Source organism: Stegostoma tigrinum, chromosome 3, assembly GCF_030684315.1.
Source record: "Stegostoma tigrinum isolate sSteTig4 chromosome 3, sSteTig4.hap1, whole genome shotgun sequence".
Classification (NCBI taxonomy): Eukaryota; Metazoa; Chordata; class Chondrichthyes; order Orectolobiformes; family Stegostomatidae; genus Stegostoma; species Stegostoma tigrinum.
In genome coordinates, this window is record NC_081356.1 from 111,874,451 (window position 1) to 111,896,873 (window position 22,423).

General features: G+C 41.5%; 1 protein-coding gene across 1 annotated transcript in view; it reads left to right on the forward strand.

Annotated features, from left to right (window-relative positions):
* sorbs2b (sorbin and SH3 domain containing 2b) overlaps nucleotides 1–22,423 on the forward strand; it is a 493,304-nt gene that overhangs the window by 11,968 nt on the left and 458,913 nt on the right. The window contains exon 3 of the mRNA XM_048526962.2: nucleotides 15,901–15,955. The gene's annotated coding sequence lies outside the window, so the exon portion shown is untranslated. The remainder of the gene's footprint in view (nucleotides 1–15,900; nucleotides 15,956–22,423) is intronic.

Sequence of the window (22,423 nt, forward strand, 5' to 3'; positions counted from 1 at the left end):
CAATTACAGGTAATGTGCTCCAGATCATCGTAACTCACTGTGAAGTGGGAGTGGGAGATTGGAGAGAACTTTTTACGATATCTCTAGTTCCTACACAGGCCTTTGGACCATCCTCTGGTTCTTGACTTTACTGTAAAAAAAAATCACATCTACAGGGAGTGTTTGCAGCTTGAGGAACTGGTTCAGAGCTCATGAGCTGGGAATCTGAACTTCGGATAATGTGATGCTACAGGGAGAGGAAAAGGTTAACTGAATGCTTTGTCACACCTCTTCGGCTGGGATCTTCAGAAGTGGTAATGAACATTACTCAGCCTTTGTAGTTGTCAAACCAGTCTGATATACTTGGACAAGAGCAGAGAAAGCAGGGAAAATGATGACCAGACTATGACACCATGATGCAGGGAGCGAATAGGATTGTGGTTGTGGTTGGGGACAGTTGTTAGGGGGAGAGATAGCATTTCCTTTAGCTTCCTGAAAACAGGACAAAAGTTTAAAATTATGTTGATGATGGATTCAAGTCAGATTAAAAGGAATAGGAACCTATTTTTAATAGACTAGCATGACAGGCATTTGCTTTAAAGTACTCATTTAACCAGATTAACTTCTGATTTTGTGATTAATTTGGCAGCAAACCAGGAGCATGCTTGTCAACCTAATGTGTAACAGGTGGATTTGAAGTGAATTGGGTCTGCTTGAGCTGTTTGTAGAACTTTGTTGGACCTGGGGCGAGCATGCTGGGCTGTTACACTGAGGTTGAGGTATGGCTGAACTGAGGGATGGTGCTGGGTCACGGTATGTTATTAAGTCTTTGGGAGTCCGAGGGAGGAAGCTGGACAGACCAGGTAAGGTCTACTTTCATTGACAGGCAGTCAATCATGAAAGGCAGGTCAATGGTAAGGTTGGGGCAGTTGAGAGTATCAAAAAGCAAGTTAAGAGTGATAAAGGGAGCCTTGAGGTTGATGAATGACAAATTGCTAGTAATGGGGAAAGCTTGAGGGGCGCAGAGGACAGATGGTGATTGGGGAGGAGGGTATCTCTAGAATGACAAAATTGAGAAAGACTGATGGTTGGCATGCAGAGTTACTGAAACTAGGGCAAAAGTGATGGATTAAGGATTGAGGATGATGGAGGGATTGAAGAAGGTTTAGGGTCATAGCTTGCAGTTCCAGGATTAATTCGGAAGCTGATGGCAAGAAGAGATGCCTGGAGTACTGGTCAAGGAAGGAATAGACAATGCTAGGGTAGGTAGAGACCAAGGTGAGGTTGGTGTAAAGTAAAGGCCTCCTCATTGGCTAACAGTGCTCAGCGCAGAAAAGAGGGTCATATAGACTGTACTGACCTTATTTTTTTCTGTCTTGTGTTGAAAATCACATCAGGCAATCAGATAGTGATTTTTAGAGGCTGTGGTGCAAGAAGTTGGAAACAAGCAGATGGTGGCCCTGGGAGAGACACATCAATGGCTAAAAAAACCAACAATATGTATCAGCAAAGATTTAGGCAGCCCAAGCTGCAGGCAACCAGACATTGAGCAATGGTGCTTAGTCAAATGTATTGTGTGTCATCTAGTTCCCTGGGAGTCTAAGGGACAGATACAGCAAGTAAGAGGAAGAGCAAATGGAATGTTGGCCTTGATTTGCAAAGGGGTTGGTGTAAAAAGTAGGGAAGTCTTCCTACAGTTGAACAAGGGAATGGTGATCCTGCATCTAAAGTACGATGTGGTGCTTTGGTCTTGTAATTTAATGCAGGAATATACTTGCATTGGTAGCAGTTCAGAGAAAGTTCATGAGGTTAGCAAAGTGGCAGCAGGTAAACAGGAAGGCTAATGGAATGTTAGCTCTTATTTCAAGCGGGTTGCAGTGTAAGAGTAGGAAAGCCGTTCTGCAACTGTACAAGTGTTAGTGAGACTACATTCGGACCACGGTGGGGAGTTTTGGCCCTTTATTTAAGGAAAGATATAATGCCATTTCACTAGAGATAACAAAGCATGGAGCTGGATGAACACAGCAGGCCAAGGAGCATCTTAGGAGCACAAAAGCTGACGTTTCGGGCCTAGACCCTTCATCAGAAAAGGGGGATGGGGAGAGGATTCTGAAATAAATAGGGAGAGAGGGGGAGGCGGATCGAAGATGGATAGATTACAAGAGAGTTGCAGTGGGAGAGAGATCCCCTGAGGTTTGTCGGGAGGGAGGAGGGTAACTTCTTCAGGTCGGGCACCCCTGGAAGAGGCTCCGCAGTGAGGTTAAATTTGTATCAGAGATAATCGGAACTGCAGAAGCTGGAGAATCTGACATAACAAAGTGTGGAGCTGGATGAACACAGCAGGCCAAGCAGCATCTTAGGAGCACCCTCTCCCCATCTACTTTGCAAAGACTAAACAGTTAGGCACTGGAGTTTAGAAGAATGAGAAGTGATCTCACTGAAACATATAGGATTCTTAAGGGGACTGCCAGGATAAATGCTGAGAGGATGTTTCCCCTCTTGGGAGAGTCTAGGACAAAGGTGCATAGTCTTAGAATTAAGGGGTGCTAATTTACGTCAGAGGTAGGGAAGAATTCCTTCTCAGAAAGTTGCGAGTCTTTGAATTTCTTGTAACAGCTAGCTGTGGGGCAGAGTTCTTGTGTATATTTAAGGCTGAGGTAGAAACATTCTTGATCAGGAAGGAATCAAGGGTTACAGGGAAAGGGCAGCAAAGTAGGCATGAGTGTCGGGTCAGCCATGATCCTATTGAATGGCGGGGCAGGCTCGAGATGCTAACCAGTTCATACTTCTTGTGGTCCTATGGACGGTTGCCATACAAGCAAAGGTTTAACTGCCTGAACCAATATTCATTGAAGTTTCATGGGAGGGGAGATGATCTTATTGAAACAAATAAGATGCTGATGGGAATTCACAGAGTAAATGCTGAAAGGGCGTTTCATCTCATGGGAGAATTCAGAACAGGGATACAGATTAAAGTTGAGGGGGTCCCCGATTCAAGGTGGAGATGAAGAGGAATTTCTTCTCTTAGACTTGCTAATCTATGGAATTCTCTTCCCCAGAGCAGTGGAGGCTGGCTCCTTGAAGTATTCAAAACTGAGTTAGACAAAATTTTGATCTATGAAGGAGTTACGGGGTCGAGGTTAGGTGGGATATGGGGGCTAGTGGAAAGTGGATTTAAAGCTACAATCAGATCAGCAGGATCTTATTGAATGATAGAGCTGGCTTCAGGGGCTGTATGACCCACTACTGTTTCTATGTCTTATGATATTATTAGTTCCAGAACTCTATATTCACAAACACCTCAAATTATAATATTTCATTTTTCTGTTGCCTCTCTTCATGTGCTGTTCCTGAATACATCATTTATTTCTGAAGAATAGTTGTACCAGACATTGTCCTGGCACCATGTGGTGCAGTGGCAGTGCCCCTACCTCTGTCCCAGGAAGTGTGTGTTCTTACATCTGAACCAGCTGGTTAGGAAATATCTTCTGTGTAACTGTTTGAATCATTTGACAGTACTGTGTATTGAATTTCATCTGTTGCGTGTCAGCAATCTGCCTACACCCTTCTGAAGTCTGCCCACGCCTCATCATTGTTTACTGCATTCAAAGCTTTGTCATTTGCAAACTTGTAAATTAGATCTCCTGTACCTATGTCAGGGTCATTAACATGAATCAAGTGGAGCACTGGTCCTGAAACAGGCTCACAGGGAGCATCACCATCTACCTTCCTTTAGTCTGAAAAACAACCATCAATTACGAATCTTTTTGCTCCCTCGTCTGTCCATTGCTGTCTTCCCTTTAATCTTTCGGGCTTGAATTTTGCTAACAGATGAAACCAAGCTTTTAGCTTTTGCTTTCAATGTTTGCTTTTTTTGATAATATTTGTATGGAAATGCTGTGCTCTTGTTATCTACTTTGGGTAGATGTATACTAATGGGGACCACATTTTTTCCTTGATGCAGAGGAGATATGGTGAATGAGACAAATTACGCACATAATCTACCCTGATGTATTTATATCTCTGAATGCTGGGCATTTTCAGTACTTTAAACAGGAAATCAAGTAGTTCAGACTGTTTGTAAATGGAATGGATTTGAATTCTCTCAACATGCTGAATGATCCTGTGTTGACAGTTTGATTACAGCAGAGATTCCTGACAACAATGCCTCTTTAACTGGCTACTGATCCAACGACTACTTCTTTTATGCCACAGCAGAGCTGGAACCTGACGCACGTTGTCATTCAACAATACAATGACCTCATACCATCACACTGCCCTCCCACAAATAGTTGCCTGGAGACTCTTTCTGCAAATGGGAGATAGAATCTGATGTGACTTTCGACTCCCATTGAACAGTGCCAGCACTTTTGCTAGGTCAGTGTGAGACAATGGCTCGTGATGTGATCTTTTAGGTTGGGTTTTCTGTTACAAGTTTCAATGACAAATTTCAGCTCAATATTACGGCTTTCTGAGGATCAGTGCAGAATCAATCTTGTTGTGTTAATGCAGCTTTTGTGAGAAAGGCAATCTGATAATACAAAGACAGCTTTAAAATGGAAAGATAAAAGGACGTTTTAAACTAATCCGTTGTCTGTTTTGGAGATATTTGAGAAGGTAAAATAGATACATTTAGATTATGAATTGAAGGTAAATACCCAGAAGAGAGTCAATGGAAATCATAAGGAAAACCTTCCAAAAATTAACTTTAGAATAAGCATGACAGAAATGAAGCATATAAATTAAATTAATTATTCGGGTAACTTTGTTCAGGCAGTAGAAAAAAGTCAGTATGAAATAGGAACTGGAGTGAACAATTCAGTCCCTCAGGCCTGTTCTGACATTCAGTAGGATCACAGCTGATCTGATATTCCTCATATCTACTATCCTGCATTTTCCCCATAACCTATGGTCAAGAATCCATCTATCTCAATCTTAAACAGACACAGGGGCACTGCCTGCAGAGTTCTGTGTGGCGAGGAGTTCCACTCTCGACCCCCTGAGTGAATAAATTCATCCTCATCTCCGTTTTAAATTGGCACCCTTTTATTCTGAGACTATGCCCTCTGGTCCTAGAAACTCCCATAAGGAGAAACATCCTGTCAGCATTTGCACTGTTAATCCCTTCAACGAGATCACCAATCATTCTTCTAAAATCTAGTGAATAGAGTCCCAAACTGTTCAGCCTTTGCTCATAAGACAATTGCTACAAGCTGGGGAGCATCTTATTGAACCTTCGCCGAATGGCTTCCAATGAAATATCTGTCCTTAAATAAGGGGATGGAAATGGCTCACAGTGCTCCAAATGTGGTCCATCATCTTGTATAGTTGCAGTAAGACTTCCCTACTCTAATGGTCCAACCCTCTTGAAGTAAGGGCCAACACTCCACTAGCTTTCCTAATTACTTTCTGCACCCTGTTTGGTAGTTTTCTGTGTTCCATGCACACAAGTCCCCCAAAGTCCCTTTGTGTTGCAATTTTCTGCAGTTACTCTCCATTTAAATAATATTCTGTTCTTTAGTTCTCCCTTCCAAAATGAACAGCTTCACATTTCCTTGCATTATACTTTATTTGGCAACTTAGCCTTTTGACCACTTACTTAACCTGTTAATCTCTCTCTGTAAACTGTTTGTATCCCTCTCACAACCTGCCTTTCCACATATTTTTGTGTCATCTGCAAACCTGGCTACAGTACATTCACTTCCTTCATCCAAGTCATTAATATTGAAGACGTTTAATAGAGGAAACCAATTGCAAGAGAGGTGCGTAACTGTAACATGAAGCAGACAATGTATTGAATGTAGTTAACTGGATTGTGAGACTAGGAAAGCCTTAACTGTTCACACAAAAGACTTGAAGTAATTTGATTATGACATGGTAAACATATACTGAAAATTCCTTGTTGAAGAATAATGACCATTAAATAAATCCTTGAAAGAGCATGTCAGAAGAAAGAAATGTAGTAAACAATGAAGGAAATGATAACGCAGACAGCTTCTTTAAGAGTAATAGAAGAAAACATTATTCTTTTACTGTTTGAAAGAAAGTAATCAATTATACATCAAGAGGGAGGTTCAGAAGAAGAAGGTATCATGGTGTGTTAGGATAATGCTATTATGTAGGGATTGGGAAGTATGGAATGCTGCCTTCCAGAATGAAATGAGTCAAACAGAATCAATTTTAACCAAATAAACTAGAATTTGAATACCTCACCTGGTATTCCATAATAAACAAAACAATCGTGTAACATTTTATCTCAAGGATACAGGACGGTTATTCATGGATGTGGATGAGTTTTGATGAGGTCATCAAAGGAGTATTTCACCGTTTCTCTCCATCTCAAATCAAATGTTTATTTGGCTCACAGCTAAATATTATTTTCTTTGTCTTGCATCCAGACCTGATATCCACATTTCAACATGATTGTACCTTAGACTTGATGGATTAGGTTGTCCTGTTCCTAAACTTGAAATTAATGGCTCATCTGACTGTAGTGAGTAAAGGAGAGTCTGCTGGGAGGCGTTTTAATATAAATGGGAATGTTCCATTTCATCTTTTCACTTAGAATCATAGAATGTTTATAGCATGGAAAGATTGTAGCTGCACCAGTCATCAAACAGCTAACTATTCTAATCCCATTTTCCATCATGTGGCCTGTAGCCTTGTTTACTATTGCATTTTCAGTACTCCCCTAACTGCTACTTGCATGTCTTGAAGGTTGTCATGTCCCGTCTAGCCTCCGCTTCCCATTACAGAAGTGAGTCCCATGTACCTAACATCCTCTTGTTCCTTATTCGTATGAAAGGGGAAATGTTTCTCTCCATCTACCCTGTACATGCCCCTCAGAACTTCATATGCCTCAATCTGATACCACCCTCAGTCCCCTCTGCTCTAAGGAAAATAACCCCAGCCTACCTAGCCTCTCTTCATAGCTACATCACTCCAACTCAGGCAACATCCTGGTGAATCTCTTCTGCCTCTCTCTAGTGCAATCACATCCTTCCTATACTGTAATGGCCAGAACTTGATGCAGTACTCAAGTTGTGGCCTACCTAATTTTTAACACCACTCCAAAATAACTTTGCAGTTATTGTACAAGTTACTTTGATTTTTGCAAATATGTTTCTCTCCTAGCCATTTTTCTTGTGTTTTATTGTACCCATATAGGGGAGAGTTTGGGGTGTGGTGGTGGCAATAGAGTTTTGGACATCAGTATCATATGCTAAAGCCTTTTGATCAGTCTCTGTGAGAACTCGGCCTTCCTTCATTAGCCCCCATGCCTCATTTCTGCCCAGGTCTCCACTCCAACTGCTTCTCTCCAACCCCCCCAAACCAACCTTCATCATGGTCTCTGACATTCCCTTAAACTCAATGGGTCTGATCATTTTCCAGCCCTCTGACTGCTCCACCTCCCTTTCTCTTCCTCAGACATATCCAAGCGCCGTGTTAGGTCTCAATTTTGCTTCATCTCCCAAACCCGGCTTGCAGTAGCTCAGGCAGATTTACAGGGAATATGAAGTATGCACCTCATCTTCAGTTATTGGCATTGCCTTCTAGTTGTTGTGACCGCTGACTTGGTCAGTGTCTCACAGAATGAAAGCAGTTTATTTCCCATGATCAGAACCATGCTTCAAGGCTGTAAATACTTGGCTAAACCTGATATGCTTGAGTATTTTTAGGCTACAACTTGAGTGTAATGCGGGTACGGTACTGGATTGTCTTTTTTATTTACCAATGGAACAAATGAATCATTGGCTGGGAAATATTTATTACCCAAGCTTAGTTGCCCTTGAGAAGGTGATGGTGAGTTGCCACCTTGAACTGCTACAGTCTGTGTGCTACAGATAGACAAATGAGTAACTCACTCCTGACTCCCCAAAGCCTGTTCACCATATAAAAGGCACTCATCAGGAGTGTGATAGAATATGCTCCACTTGCTAGGATGAGTGCAGCTCCAATAACACTCAAGAAGCTTGGCACTATCCAGGACAAAGCAGTCCATTTGATTGGCACCACATCCACATACATCCATTCTCTTCACCAATGCTCAGTAGCTATAATATCTTCAATGTGTAGAAATTCACTGAATTTCCTTAAACAGAACCTTCCTAACCTACAACCACTTTTATCTAGGAGGACAAGGTGAGCAGCTACATGGGAACGCCACCATGTGCGCTCCTCTCCTAAATGTATTGTGTGTCAACCTACAGCACATGGAGTGCAGCAGTTCAAGAAGGCAGCTCAATACCACCTTCTCAAGGGCAGATAGGGGCAGGCAATAAATGCTGGCCTTGGTGCTTTCGTGTCTCTGCTGCCATTGTCATTTTAGATGGAAGTGGTTGCGGTTTGCAAAGTTGTAAGGATCTTTGGCCTCAAAGTGAAAGGGATGACCCTGTAGAACTGAGTTCAGGAGGAATTTCTTCAGACAGTGGACGGTTATTCTGTGGAACTCATTGCTGATGCGGGGCAGTAGAGACCAAGTAATTGAGTGTATTAAAGACAGAGATAGGTCCTTGATTATTAAGGGGATCAAGGGATATGGGGAGAATGCAGGAGAATGGAGTCAAGAAACATACCAGCCATGATTGAATGATGGAGCAGAATGTTTTAATGCTGCCCTATTTCTTACAGTTTTCGAGACTCTCTCCCGCGAGGAGAAACATCTGCTCAACATTTCCCTGTCAAGCCCCTTAAGAACATATTTCAATGAGAGCCCACTCTTATACTCCAACCAGCTTGAAATTAAGGCCAACATTCTGTCAGCCTTCCTGATTACCTGATGCCCCTGTGTGTTAGCTTTCTGTGTTCCATGTGCAAGTCCCCCAAAGTCCCTTTGCATTGCAGCTTTCTGCAGATTTTCTCAATTTAAATAATATTCTGCTCTTTTGTTCTCCCTTCCAAAATGAACAGCTTCACAGTTTTCAACAATGCACTCTCATACCACCTGAAAATTTTGCCAACTTTATTAACCTGTCTAAATCTCTCTGCAAGCTGCATATCCATCTTGTAAGATAACAAGGTGCAGAGCTGGATGAACACAGCAGGCCAAGCAGCATCGGAGGAGCAGGAAGGCTGACATTTTGGGCCTAGACCCTTCTTCAGAATTTTTCTGAAGAAGGGTCTAGGCCTGAAACGTCAGCCTTCCTGCCCCTCTGATGCTGCTTGGCCTGCTGTGTTCATCCTGCTCTACGCCTTGTTCTCTCATATTCTCTAGCATCTGCAGTTTCTACTGTCTCTTTTCATCTTGTAACCTGCCTTTCCATCTATTTTTGTGTCATCTGCAAATTTGGCTGCAATGCATTCACTTCCTTCCTTCAAGTCATGCATACATATTGTAAACAGTTGTGATCCCAGTGCTGAATCCTGTGGAACCCCACTGGTCAAGGGTGACCAATCTGAAAAAGAACCCTTTACTGCCACTTGCTACTTTCTGCCCATGAGCCTAACCTCTCTCCATGCAAATATACTACCTCTGACACCATGGGTTCTTATCTTATGACTTAACCTTCGGTGAGTTACCTTGCTTAGTGCTTCTGCAAGTCCAAATACAGCACATCTACTGTTTTCTCTCTATCAACTCTGGTTGAAACTTCCTTGAAAAACTCTAATAAATTAGCCAAACTTTATTTCCCTTTCATGAAGCCATGCTGACTCTTCTTGATGAAATTATAATTTTTCAAATGTGTTACATCGTTACTACTTCCTCAATAATTATTTCCAAAATTTTTCTAACAATAAATGTGAGACTAATCAGCCTGTAGTTTTTTTTTCTTCTTCCTTATTTGTTAACAGGATGAGGATGTTGCTGGCTAGATGGAATTTATTGTCCATCCCTAATTGCCCACAGTCAACCACATTGCTAAGGATCTGGAGTTAGATGTAGGCCAGATTAGGTAAGGATGGCAGTTTCCTTCCCTAAAGGAGAGTAGTGAACCAGTTGGGCTTTTCCTGACAATTGGCAATGCATTCATTAGATTCTTAATTCCAGAATTTTTGCTGAATTCAAGTTCCACTGTCAGCCATGGCAGGATTCGAACCTGCATCCCCAGAATGTTATCTGGGTCTCTGGATTAACAATCCAGCAATAACACCACCAGATCATTGCCTCCCCACTTTTTGACTCCCGCCCTTTTTGAATAGGGGTGTCACATTGATAGCTTTCAAAATCTAAGGGCTTTTGGAAAGTTATAACTAATGCAACGACTATCTCTGTCGCTACCTCTTTTAGGATCCTAAGGTGCAAGGCCAGCAGGGCCAGGCAACTCATTTGCTTTCAGCCCCATTAGTTTGTCTGTACTATTTCTCTAGTGATAGTGATAGAACTTAATTCCTCTCCTGCGTTCTTTAGCATTAATGGGATGTTTGAAGTTTCTTTCATGGTCTGATGTAAAATATCTTTGGAACTCCTCTGCCATTTCTTTGTTCTCTATAAATGTCTCCCCTGTTTTCATTTTCAGAGAGCCCTATGTTTACTTTTACCTCTTTCTGCCTTTTTGTATGTTTAAAGAAGCTCTTACTGTCAGTTTTTACATTCCTCACTAGTTTTCCCCCATAGTTTATCTGCTCTGGCTTCATTATATTTTCAATCCTGCTGTGCTGGATTCTGAATTTATGCCAGCCTTAGGGCTATGACCAACTTTGGCCTCCTTATGTGCTTTTGGTTTCAACTTAGCACTCTCGCCTTCTTTAAATTGAAGAAAAACACCATTGTGAAAACAAACAAGTCAGCCTCAAAAGTTATAAGCAGATACCTCATATTCCAGATATCAACTGAAATGTATCGTGGTCTCAGGAAGACATTAACAAAAACAGGTCATTGACACAACAGTTGTTAAAAACAGACCTGGTTAAAGAACCTTTTGGGAATATATACTGGAAACAATATTCCAAGGGGATTTCTATAAGCGTTTTGGAGATTACTGATAGGGAAGCTGCTGTCTAATTTCTCTCTCCATCCCTACCGTCTCTCCATCTCTCTCTTTGTTTGTCTGTCTGTGTCTCTGTCTTTCTCATCACTGCCTCTCAAATAAATTAATACTAGTTTTCAAAGGCAACTTCTCCAGGGCTGAAGCCTTAGAGAATTGAAAACTTTAAACTGCATGTTGACTCCTGCTGACAACATTCAAGAAACTAGTTTGCTAATTTCAGCAACTTGTGCTCCAAAGAAGAGTCATATTGGGTTTGAAATGCTAATTCTGTTTCCCTCTCTGTAGATGCTGATGGACCTGCAATGTTTCTCTACCACTTCATGTTTTTATTTCAGATCTCCAGCAATATTTGCTTTTGTAATCAATCTTTGCTCTTTAAGCTTTTTGTTTTCTTCTTCCTTTTGTACCGGACACTACTCATTTTAACTGTGTGTGTGTGCGCGTGTGTGTGATCATGGTTGATAAGAAATTTACTGTTTCTTTAACTCAAGGCAATCTTGTGATTGGCTAATTATTACCATAAAATTGTTAACTACATTTTAACTCTGCGTGAAATAACTTTATATTACAAAGAATTTGAACCTTTGATGTGCCAAACTCAGTTTTGAACAGAGGGGAGCTATCTCACCTGGATATGAAATACACAAGGCAGAGTCTAATGTGTAGGTCAACTGGCAACTGTATTTGTTTAGCATTAAGTGGATTCTGCATGAGTTCATACATAGGTCAGTTAAAAAGCTGCACACATTGTGGTTCTATTTTTCTTTGTCTGGGAGGTTCTCTGCAGATTCCACATGACAACCAGTGTTTATACTTTCTTTTCAGTACAAAACAAGAATTCACATGACACAGCTTATGTTGATCTGACATATTGGGAGCAGTAAATACTGATATTGATGGCCAAGAATAAAAATAAATGCCTCAGACATCAACAGGATTGAAAAGAGTATGAAGTGAATTAGATAGTAGTAGATAAATGACATTAGGCTTGGAAATATAAAGCTTGTGAACTTCAGGAAGTAGATGGGCAAGACAGTGTAGGAAACTGTCTAATCTTAATTTCAGTACAATTTCTTAAATGAATCATGCATAGAAGCCCTGAAAATGTGTTATTATTAAACTTCTTGATAATGAAATACTTCCAGAATAGAAAATATTTCATTTAGTAAGTGAAACACCCTAGTTTACTCAATTCGTAAATTCACCAGTCTGCAGGACTTCCTTTAATTTATGGTTGCTCCTTGGAAATATTTCAGCAGTGGGACATGTGTGCCAAGGGTGAATGTATTATGCATTCCTTGTAACCCTGAAAAATGTTCTTATCAATGCATTCCTCTGATGCAGAGCACTAATTCAAAGCCTGGGAAGCTGAGAACTTCTGTGAAACTTTATGTAATGTAAATTCAGTTATCACTGAAGTAGCTAATAACAGTGATGCAGACTCTCAAGGTCAAGAAAATTTATTGAAAAGTAATTTTGCGGCACAGTTAATCAAAAAAGTCTACGAGATTAAGAAAATATATAAAATGGAATGAGGTAATATGCTAATTCGCCAGGGAATGCTAGGTACGGAGGTGTGATTTCAAGATGAGGGCTACCTTAATTAGGGTTCAGATGATATACAATATTACAGAGTATGGGTAATTGAGCCGCAAGACAGCACAACTTTCTGCAATCAATTCCATTCTCAACACATCCAGAAATGATTTTTCAACAGTGACTGGCCTCTGTTCACTGGCATTTCCTTGAAGAACAGTCTTCTCATCCTTCACATTTATCTGTCCTACCTTCAGACTTTGAAAGCTCTGGAATTTTCCTGTCCTCAGTTCTTTCTCCTTCTGCCAAGCCACAGGCCTTTAAAACTCTAGCACGTTCGTGAGAACCGCTATCTTTAGATTTCATTCCATTTACACATCAGTCTTGGTTTCCTGCATTTAAGTGTCTTGATTAATCATTTAGGCATTCTAGACATTCCAGCTGTTAGTAATTTTTACACATAATAAACTGTCTGTTACACTGCTGAGGTCAATTCGGAGGAAATGTAGTGTTTATATATAGTTGGAAAAATGCAAGCCACACAACATGAACAACAATTGTGTTCCTATATTTACCTTCAACATAGAGGATGTTTTAAAACAATTAAGACAATTTTAGAGATAATGGGAGCTGCAGATGCAGGAGAACCCAAGATAACAAAGTGTGAAGCTGGATGAACACAGCAGGCCAAGCAGCATCTCAGGAGCACAAAAGCTGACGTTTCGGGCCTAGACCCTTCATCAGAGAGGGTGATGGGGAGAGGGTTCTGAAATAAATAGGGAGAGAGGGGGAGGCGGACCGAAGATGGATAGAGGAGAAGATAGGTGGAGAGGAGAGTATAGGTGGGGAGATGGGGAGGGGATAAGTCAGTCCGAGGAGGACGGACAAGTCAAGGAGGCGGAATGAGGTTAGCAGGTGGGAAATGGAGGTGCAGCTTGAGGTGGGAGGAAGGGATGGGTGAGAGGAAGAACAGGTTAGGGAGGCGGGGACGAGCTGGTCTGGTTTTGTATTGCACTGGTGGGAGGGGATGAGCTGGGCTGGTTTTGGGGTGCAATCGGAGAAGGAGAGATTTTGAAGCTTGTGAAGTCCACATTGATACCATTGGGCTGCAGGGTTCCCAAACAGAATATGAGTTGCTGTTCTTGCAACCTTTGGGTGGCATCATTGTGGCACTGCAGGAGGCCCATGATGGACATGTCGTCTAAGGAATGGGAGGGGGAGTTAAAATGGTTCGCCACTGGGAGGTGCAGTTGTTTACTGCGAACCGAGCGGAGGTGTTCTGCAAAGCGGTCCCCAAGCCTCCACTTGGTATCCCCAATGTAGAGGAAGCCACAATGGGTACAGTGGATACAGTATACCACATTGGCAGATGTGCAAGTGAACATCTGCTTAATATGGAAAGTCATCTTGGGGCCTGGGATGGGGGTGAGGGAGGAGGTGTGGGGGCGGGTGTAGCACTTCCTGCGGTTGCAGGGGAAGGTGCCGGGTGTGGTGCGGTTGGAGGGCAGTGTGGAGCGGACAAGAGAGTCACGGAGAGATTGGTCTCTCTGGAAAGCAGACAAGCGTGGGGATGGAAAAATGCCTTGGGTGGTGGGGTCGGATTGTAGATGGCGAACGTGTCGGAGGATGATGCGTTGTATCCGGAGGTTGGTGGGGTGGTACGTGAGGACAAGGGGGATTCTCTTTTGGCGGTTATTGCGGGTGCAGGGTGTGGGGGATGTGTTGCGGGAAATGCAGGAGCCACGGTCAAGGGCATTCTTGACCCCTGTCGGGGGAGATGTTGCTGTCCTTGAAAAATGCGGACATCTGGGATGTGCGAGAGTCGAATGCCTCATCCTGGGAGCAGATGCAGCAGAGGCGAAGGAATTGGGAATAGGGGATGGAATTTTTGCAGGAAGGTGGGTGGGACGAGGTTTATTCTAGGTAGCTGTGGGAGTCGGTGGGATTGAAATGGATATTGGTTTCTAGGTGGTTGCCTGAGATGGAGACAGAGAGGTCCAGGAAGGTGAAGGATGTGTTGGAGATGGCCCAGGTGAACTTGAGGTTGGGGTGAAAGGTGTTGGCGAAGTGGATGAACTGTTCGAGCTCCTCTTGGGAGCAAGAGGCGGCGCCAATACAGTCATTACTTGGCTTGCTGTGTTCATCCAGCTTCACTCTTCGTTATCTAAGACAATTTTAGTTGAGTTAAGAAGGGAGTGCTGGGAAAGGTTGATAAATGGGCTTTGAGCTGGTAGTGGTGTCTGAAGTTCAGAGATATAGGGATTGAGGAAGGAGATCCATCTAGACATTGCAGCTAAGAAGGCTAAATATTTAGCTGCCAATGGTAGAGCAAAGGAAGGAAGGGAGACATAAAGGAATAAAACATTCATAGACATCAAAGGCTGTAAAAGATGGCCAACGTGGGCTGGATAAGGATTCATGGATGAGAAAGAGGATTAAAGATCTCATGCTTTCTGTAAGCAAGAATTAATGTGGAACAGAGTAACAGCAAAATGTTTGGATAAGTTGGAATTTATAGAGGGTAATGCATGGGAATCCAGGAAGGCGAACAATGACTTGTTCAACCTGGAGATGACAAAGGCAGTTGTGTCAACCGAGAAGTTAAATAGCGGTAGTCTCCTGAGTGTGACAAGGGCAAGAGGCTGACAGCAGACAATGAAATTACTGAGCTTTAAATCAGTTATTTTTAATCACATATTGTAGGAAAAAAATCCATCTTCCACGGATAACTACGTCTCAACAACAGCCTGAAAGTTCACCGCTTGAACCAAAATTTAAATTCACCATTTTAAGTCTCTTGTAAATGGTTTCTATTTCTTTTCTACCTCTATGAAATGCAGGAGGACATGTTTCTGTATTGGCCATACCAGATAAATGCACGTATATTGTTAGAAAAAGTGACAAAAATATGAGGACATAAAATGTATCAATTTACTATGTTTGATGTTGACTTCATAAAAAGATTCATTAACCGAAGTCCCTTCCCAATTTCATTTTTATTCATTGGATGTAACTAGCCTGGATAGCATTTATTATCAATCTCGAATTGTCCAGAGGGGAGTTCAAGTCAGCCACATTGCTGTGGGACTGGATTCACATGTAGGCCAGACAAGGTATGGTGAGGACACCAGATTTCCTACTCTAAAGGAAACTAATGATCAGATTTTTTTTAATCAAACAGGAATTAACAGTGGATGAATGGTCACCATTAGACTAGCTACTTAGTCCAGATTTTTAAAATTTGAATTCAAATTTCACCATTTACTGTGTTAGGATTTGAACAACATCAATTTTCATAAAGTAGTCTGAATTTAGTCCAATTAAATCCAACAGCTGGTGTTATGTTAGTGAAGAAGTCTTCATTTTTTTTATAAAATGCGTGTGTGTCTTGGAGAACAAATATGATTTTCTAGATGAAATAATCGCAGGGAAACTCATCAATTTTCTTTCTGCAAAGGTTTCCATGAAGTTGTGGAAAGAAATCATTCTAGAGTGCCCTGATTTTAAATAAGGTAAGGCTATCTGCATAATTAGAGGTTGAAATTACTGAAATTTCCTTATTGGTTACATCTTTCAGCTCAATGTATCCAGTTATAGAAATTTTAAGAAAGCTATGCAATGATACATCTATTTAATTTAGTCAGAAGTCACACAACACTGTGTTATAGTCACCAGCTTTCAGACCACTGCTCCTTTGTCAGGTGAAATTACTTCACATGACAAAGGAGCCGCTCTCTGTTGGACTATAACCTGATGCTGTGTGAGTTTTCTTTTGGTCTACCCCAGTCCAACACCTGCATCTCCACATCGTATTTAGTTAGTAGTTGTATTAGTAGTTGTACTACATGCCAACAAGAGTAACCAAGAGCCTTTCAGAACATAGAACAGCACAGGAACAGGCCCTTCAGCCCACCACAACTATGCCAACCATGATGCCATTCTAAATTAAACCCAGCTGTCTGCACATGGTCCTTATTCCTCTATTCCCTGCCTATGAATGTGTCTGCCTAAATGCCTCTTAAATGCAAATGTAGCATAATAGAACATTTCTTGTTGTTGGAGCAAGTCAGCAACTGGTAGTTGCAAACACTTTGGAGCAACGGTAAATCAATTTTAAAAAAATTACAATTCCTTTGATTTGGAGAAGCACAATATGTGCCGAATACAACGGATAGCTCCCAGCAGGTGTGCTTTGATGTCAAAAGCAATGACTGTATCTCCTCCTATTGCCTTTCAGTTGACCACACTGATACAGTATAAATATATTAGCTTGGCATTTCTGGGGAACTTAATCTGATAATAGTTTCAGTCATTACAGATAATATGTCAAATATGTTTGCACAATTTATTCAAGCCATTCTACTCATGCCAGGTAATTCATATCTTTGAACTCTGTGAGGCAAATAGCTGACTACAAAGTAACCGGTGAAAGACATTTCTGTTGAAATATACAAGACCGAAAAAGAATGCATGCCAAAATTTCTTCCAACACCAGTTAAAGAACAGTCTTCACACGAGACTAAAATACCTTTCCTGACACTGTACTTTTCCCTTTTATTACTCTGTGGCTGCAATGTCAATATAGGATATTGGAAATTGTACATGTGTGTAGAGAGTTGAGTTTAATAAGTACCTAGATGAAGTCAGCTGTGATATCCCCTGTGGCCTTGTTTGTCATGTGCTGGTGTTTTTTTCAGATGCCAGACCATGAACAGCTTGGGGCATATTGCTCTGCAGCCTTGCTCTTGAGTAAAGGGTAACAGTAAATATTGCTTAAAAACATCTAAGATGTCTGTCCTGCATGTGCTTAAAAATCCAATGAACCCATATTAGAACAAGGTCCAACCATATGCGTTATCAAAAATTATAAAGGCAAATCCTAGCATTGATGGTATTTGCTGGGAGTGATTCAATGTCATACTGTCCAGTGGATTGTGTAGTATGATAAGATTTGAATCTGGTAATAACGATGATATTCTGGTGTTGGAAGAACACACAAAAGCAGAATAAACTGAAGTGAACAATGTTGTACAAGAGACCTGTACTCAGCAACATGTATATCAAATAATAAGTAAAGAATGGACAGTGCTCAACAGTGTGAGACAACCTTGCTCTAGGATAAGGACAATACATGGATGCTTAAATAGTAGCAAGCGAACAAATCAAAATAACCTTGAAGAGCGCAAGTGTAGATACCCTAGAGAACAAAAAAAGGTATAGAATCCATAAAGGGACAAAGAGCATGGTGGCAGCAATGGAGATTTCAACATCGGAGGCTGATCACAATCTGAGGCACAAGACAAAAAGAGAGAATCCTCCATTGGACAGGTCTGTATCTCAGAAGATTTTGAAGTAAAATAATACCACAGTAAGACTCCAGAGAACAAACAAAGTTGAAGACTGAGGAATTTTCTGAGCAAGGGCCCAGACCCAAAACATCAGCTTTCCTGATCCCCTGATGCTGCCTGACCTGCTGTGTTCATCCAGCTCTACACCCAGATATCTCAGGCCAATGTATTCTTGTGCATAGTTGGGTCTGTAACCAACAGGACATACTGGCCACTTAGCAACACTCACATCCTGTGCATGAATTTTTTAAAAGTATCCTCATGAGGCAGGGTGTAGAAGAAAGTATGACCAATTTGAATTTTTAATCAGGCATTTGACATATTCTTCAGTTCAAATGGAAATCTAGTCATTGAAAGAACAAAATTTATAAATGGTCCTAACAACATGTGAAAACAATGCAAATGTTCTAACAGTTTTAAATAGATTAGCAAGATGCTGTGGACATGAAGCATTAAAAGACAAACTAAGAAGAGATTGTAGGCACAGGGATGAAAATTATTGACATTCTATAATGAAAAGTGGAGCTTATACTAGAGCACGTGACTGAGAGAATAGGGCCAGAATTGGGTGATAATTACAGGCAACAGGTGAGGTTCCTTCTGATTCTGTCAAATGAGTGAGCCCCAATATGCCATTGTTATTTAATAAAATCCTGCTCAAATACCAGAACATGAAGATAAACCCCATCCTCTGACGCTGCCTGGCCTACTGGGTTCCTCCAGCTCCACAATGTGTTATTGTTATATCAGGATGTTCAAGGTGCAGTTCAAGTGTGACCAGAGTGTGGCAGGGGGAGCTGAGTGCTATTAATAATAAAAACTAGGCTGTTTTACTATACTATAGATGAGCAATTCCTACATCACCACAGAAATAGGAACATTTCTCACCAAGGGAAAATTTATGACAAATGGAAATCATTTAGAAAATAAGAGATCCCAGAAATCAAGGATGGAGCTCAACAAAGTAGTGGGTGAAATTAATGAAAGCCAGCAGAAGTTCTGGATGACAACCTTACAGATGAAAGAGTTTCATACAGAATTTTAACTCCAGAGATGAGTTACTCTACAATTTTCTCACTGACAACTTGCTGCAGTTAACTCAGTGGATAGTGGAACCTAAAGCATGAATCTGCAATGTCCAGGGGCACAGATCCTGACATGTTTAGGTAACCACCTGCTGATATTGGTGAAACTTGACGGTGAAGAACCAAAATATACAATTTTTAAGCAGAAATTGATACATTTATCTCTATAGTAGATGAGATGTTGACAGAGGAAAATGGAAGAGAATTTTGCTAACAATTTTAAACAATATTCAAATACTTTGGTAAACTAAAACAAGAATATCACAATCACGCTGCAAGAAGATGCTAAGCCCATCTGCTTCTTGTACTCCAGGAAAAGTACCTTGCTCACAAATCAGAAGAAATGAAGCCACTGTGACACAGTATAGTTTTCTGTCTGTGCTAAACAGCAAGGCTAGACAGAATTACTGTGAGCCTGTCTAGTGCTGAAGGAAGCAGCAATGTACAAAAAGGCAAGGAAAGCTAAGAAGAAATGCTGTGATCATTCAAGTAAGTGCAAAGTAGGTGAGTGCTAAGAAAGTAAGCTCAGAGGCCAGAGCTGCACCATTTTTTGATACAAAAGGTGACGAACTTTGTGTGTAAGGTGGCCTGGCAGCACCAGTGCAATGTAAGGTATTGGTGTACCCCACAGAGCAGTAATGAAGTGTTGAACTAAGTAAGACTAAGTTTTGCCATGATGATATAGTGAGGCTGGTGCTTTTCCAGCCCCTGCATGGACAGTGCATGCCGTCTCCTCTAGTGCAGCATGCCTTGAGATGTCGTTGAGAGCTGGCCAACATGGAGGCCCAAATTCTGGCTCTGACTTTCAGGTCTGGAATTGGCACTTTCTTGGTTCTTTTTCGCTCCCTGGGCAAACAGCAACCTGCATATATGTAAAGCAAGATTAATTAAAACTGAGATAATGGGAACTGCAGATGCTGGAGAATTCCAAGATAACAAACTGTGAGGCTGGATGAACACAGCAGGCCAAGCAGCATCTCAGGAGCACAAAAGCTGACGTTTCGGGCCTAGACCCTTCATCAGAGAGGGGGATGGGGAGAGGGAACTGGAATAAATAGGGAGAGAGGGGGAGGCAGACCGAAGATGGAGAGTAAAGAAGATAGGTGGAGAGAGTGTAGGTGGGGAGGTAGGGAGGGGATAGGTCAGTCCAGGGAAGACGGACAGGTCAAGGAGGTGGGATGAGGTTAGTAGGTAGCTGGGGGTGCGGCTTGGGGTGGGAGGAAGGGATGGGTGAGAGGAAGAACCGGTTAGGGAGGCAGGGACAGGTTGGACTGGTTTTGGGATGCAGTGGGTGGGGGGAAGAGCTGGGCTGGTTGTGTGGTGCAGTGGGGGGAGGGGACGAACTGGGCTGGTTTAGGGATGCAGCGGGGGAAGGGGAGATTTTGAAACTGGTAAAGTCCACATTGATACCATATGGCTGCAGGGTTCCCAGGCGGAATATGAGTTGCTGTTCCTGCAACCTTCGGGTGGCATCATTGTGGCAGTGCAGGAGGCCCATGATGGACATGTCATCAAGAGAATGGGAGGGGGAGTGGAAATGGTTTGCGACTGGGAGGTGCAGTTGTTTGTTGCGAACTGAGCGGAGGTGTTCTGCAAAGCGGTCCCCTTAATTAAAACTGAGATGTTAATGTATCTCAACACTCACCACTCACTAGCATGATTCTCAGCTTGTCATTGAAGCCTTAAGCAGAAAATAAGACTTTCATGAATGATGTTGAGACTCTCGCTTTTACATTCTCATCATATTTTACCCATTGTTTTGCAATTGCCCATCTTTTCTAGTGACAGGGAACATCCTGCCCTTTGTCTCGCAAAAAAAATGCAAACCTCGCAGATTATGCCAATCCTCAATATTTCTGAATGTCGATGGCATCCTGGCCATTGCTGGTGAGCTCTACCTGCTTTCACCCTGGTCCTTCATGTGTGTAACCTTGGGATAAAAATTAAACGTGTGTGTCAATAATACACTATAATAATTACACCGAAGGAATGAGCAGTGATGGAGTTTATTCCCAGAAGCACCAAGACAGACTGTATAATGAAACAGAAAATTTGATTTATTCAGTCCTGGTAAATCAGTAGTTAGGCACTACAATTCAGATATGCAATTCATTACAGAAGTAAAGGAATCTTCAAAGGAGAGAAAATGACAGAGATTTCCTGTTGGAGCTAAACCCAACCTATAAACTCTGATTTATAAGGTTCTGCTTTCACAATGTCAACACATTGCATCAAAAGTCATTGAATGGAACAAGTATTTTTTAGTCCTTGGCTAGACTATAACAAAGGAAATGCATGCTGGTATGATTAACTTTCAGTCCTCCTAACACTAGATGATGCTGTTACAGCTCTAACACTCATTTGCTCAGAAATGAAATGCGAATTATTATCCATACCAATCAAATGTCCAATTTTGTGCTTGAATTGCTTGGAATAATACTGTCTTCAGAAGTCAGTGTTGGCAAAACCCAATACGTTCTCTTTCAATGAGACTCCATGCATTGCACTTGTATCGCCTCTAAATATATTTAGTCCTTCTGTAAAGATATTCTACACACTACTTACAATACCACTGTTAGTACATTGTGACGGAAAATCAGTGCTGACTGATGTACTGGTGGCCTTGTCTTGTCTGTAGCATGTCTTTTTTATGTAATCCTGAGAGAGATCTAAGCAAAACATTTGGTTGGCTTTAGTCTCCCAGGACCGGACTGCCTTTACTGCATGCTCGGCATAGTTATGAGTTGTTTTCATCCAGCTCTACTGAATACAGGAGCATTATTTTGTTGACAGGAAATCATGACAGACATGGAACAATTAGCCACTGAACTATTTATTTGCTGCTCGGGAGGATGTATTTGCAGGAAGCTGTCTTATATCAGCTTGATGAAATTACAGGAAGAACTTTGACATTTATTTATTTGAATAAAATGGCATCAGTTTCTCCTTCCCATACACATTCCATTTCATACTGACACATTATAACGTTTCTTTGCCACTCTGAGCCTCTGAAGCCCATGTCAAATTTTTACAGTTCATGTGATGAGAGAATAGTCAGCATGACAGGGAAATCTTCACATAGAGCGACAGTAATTAAATACTGTGCAGTTGGGCAGAGCTAAGATTTTGTCACTCCAAGACCAGAACAAGCTGAGTGCATAATTGGAGCACTGCATTAACACCAGATGGCATGAAAAGTTTAATGGAATGGATCCAGCTGACATGATTTCCTATGGCGTGAATTTATTGCAGAATTAGATGGCTTGAAATAATAATTAAATGCCACTAAAGGCGAAAGATTACAAAAGAAATCCCCTCCTCCATGTACTAATTGCTGCACAAAATAGATGCTCAGCAAAAGTGATTATTTAAACTCATTGAAAAAGTCTGTTAATATTTGTTTTAAAATAGGGTAGGCAGATAAACAACGACTCGGGCATGAGGTCAGCATTCATGAATATGACACCTGGCTCAAGCAGCTGGTCAAAGCTGGTTTGTATGGGGTATATAATCTGTTTGATATTCCAGAGTTTTGCTGAATTATTTT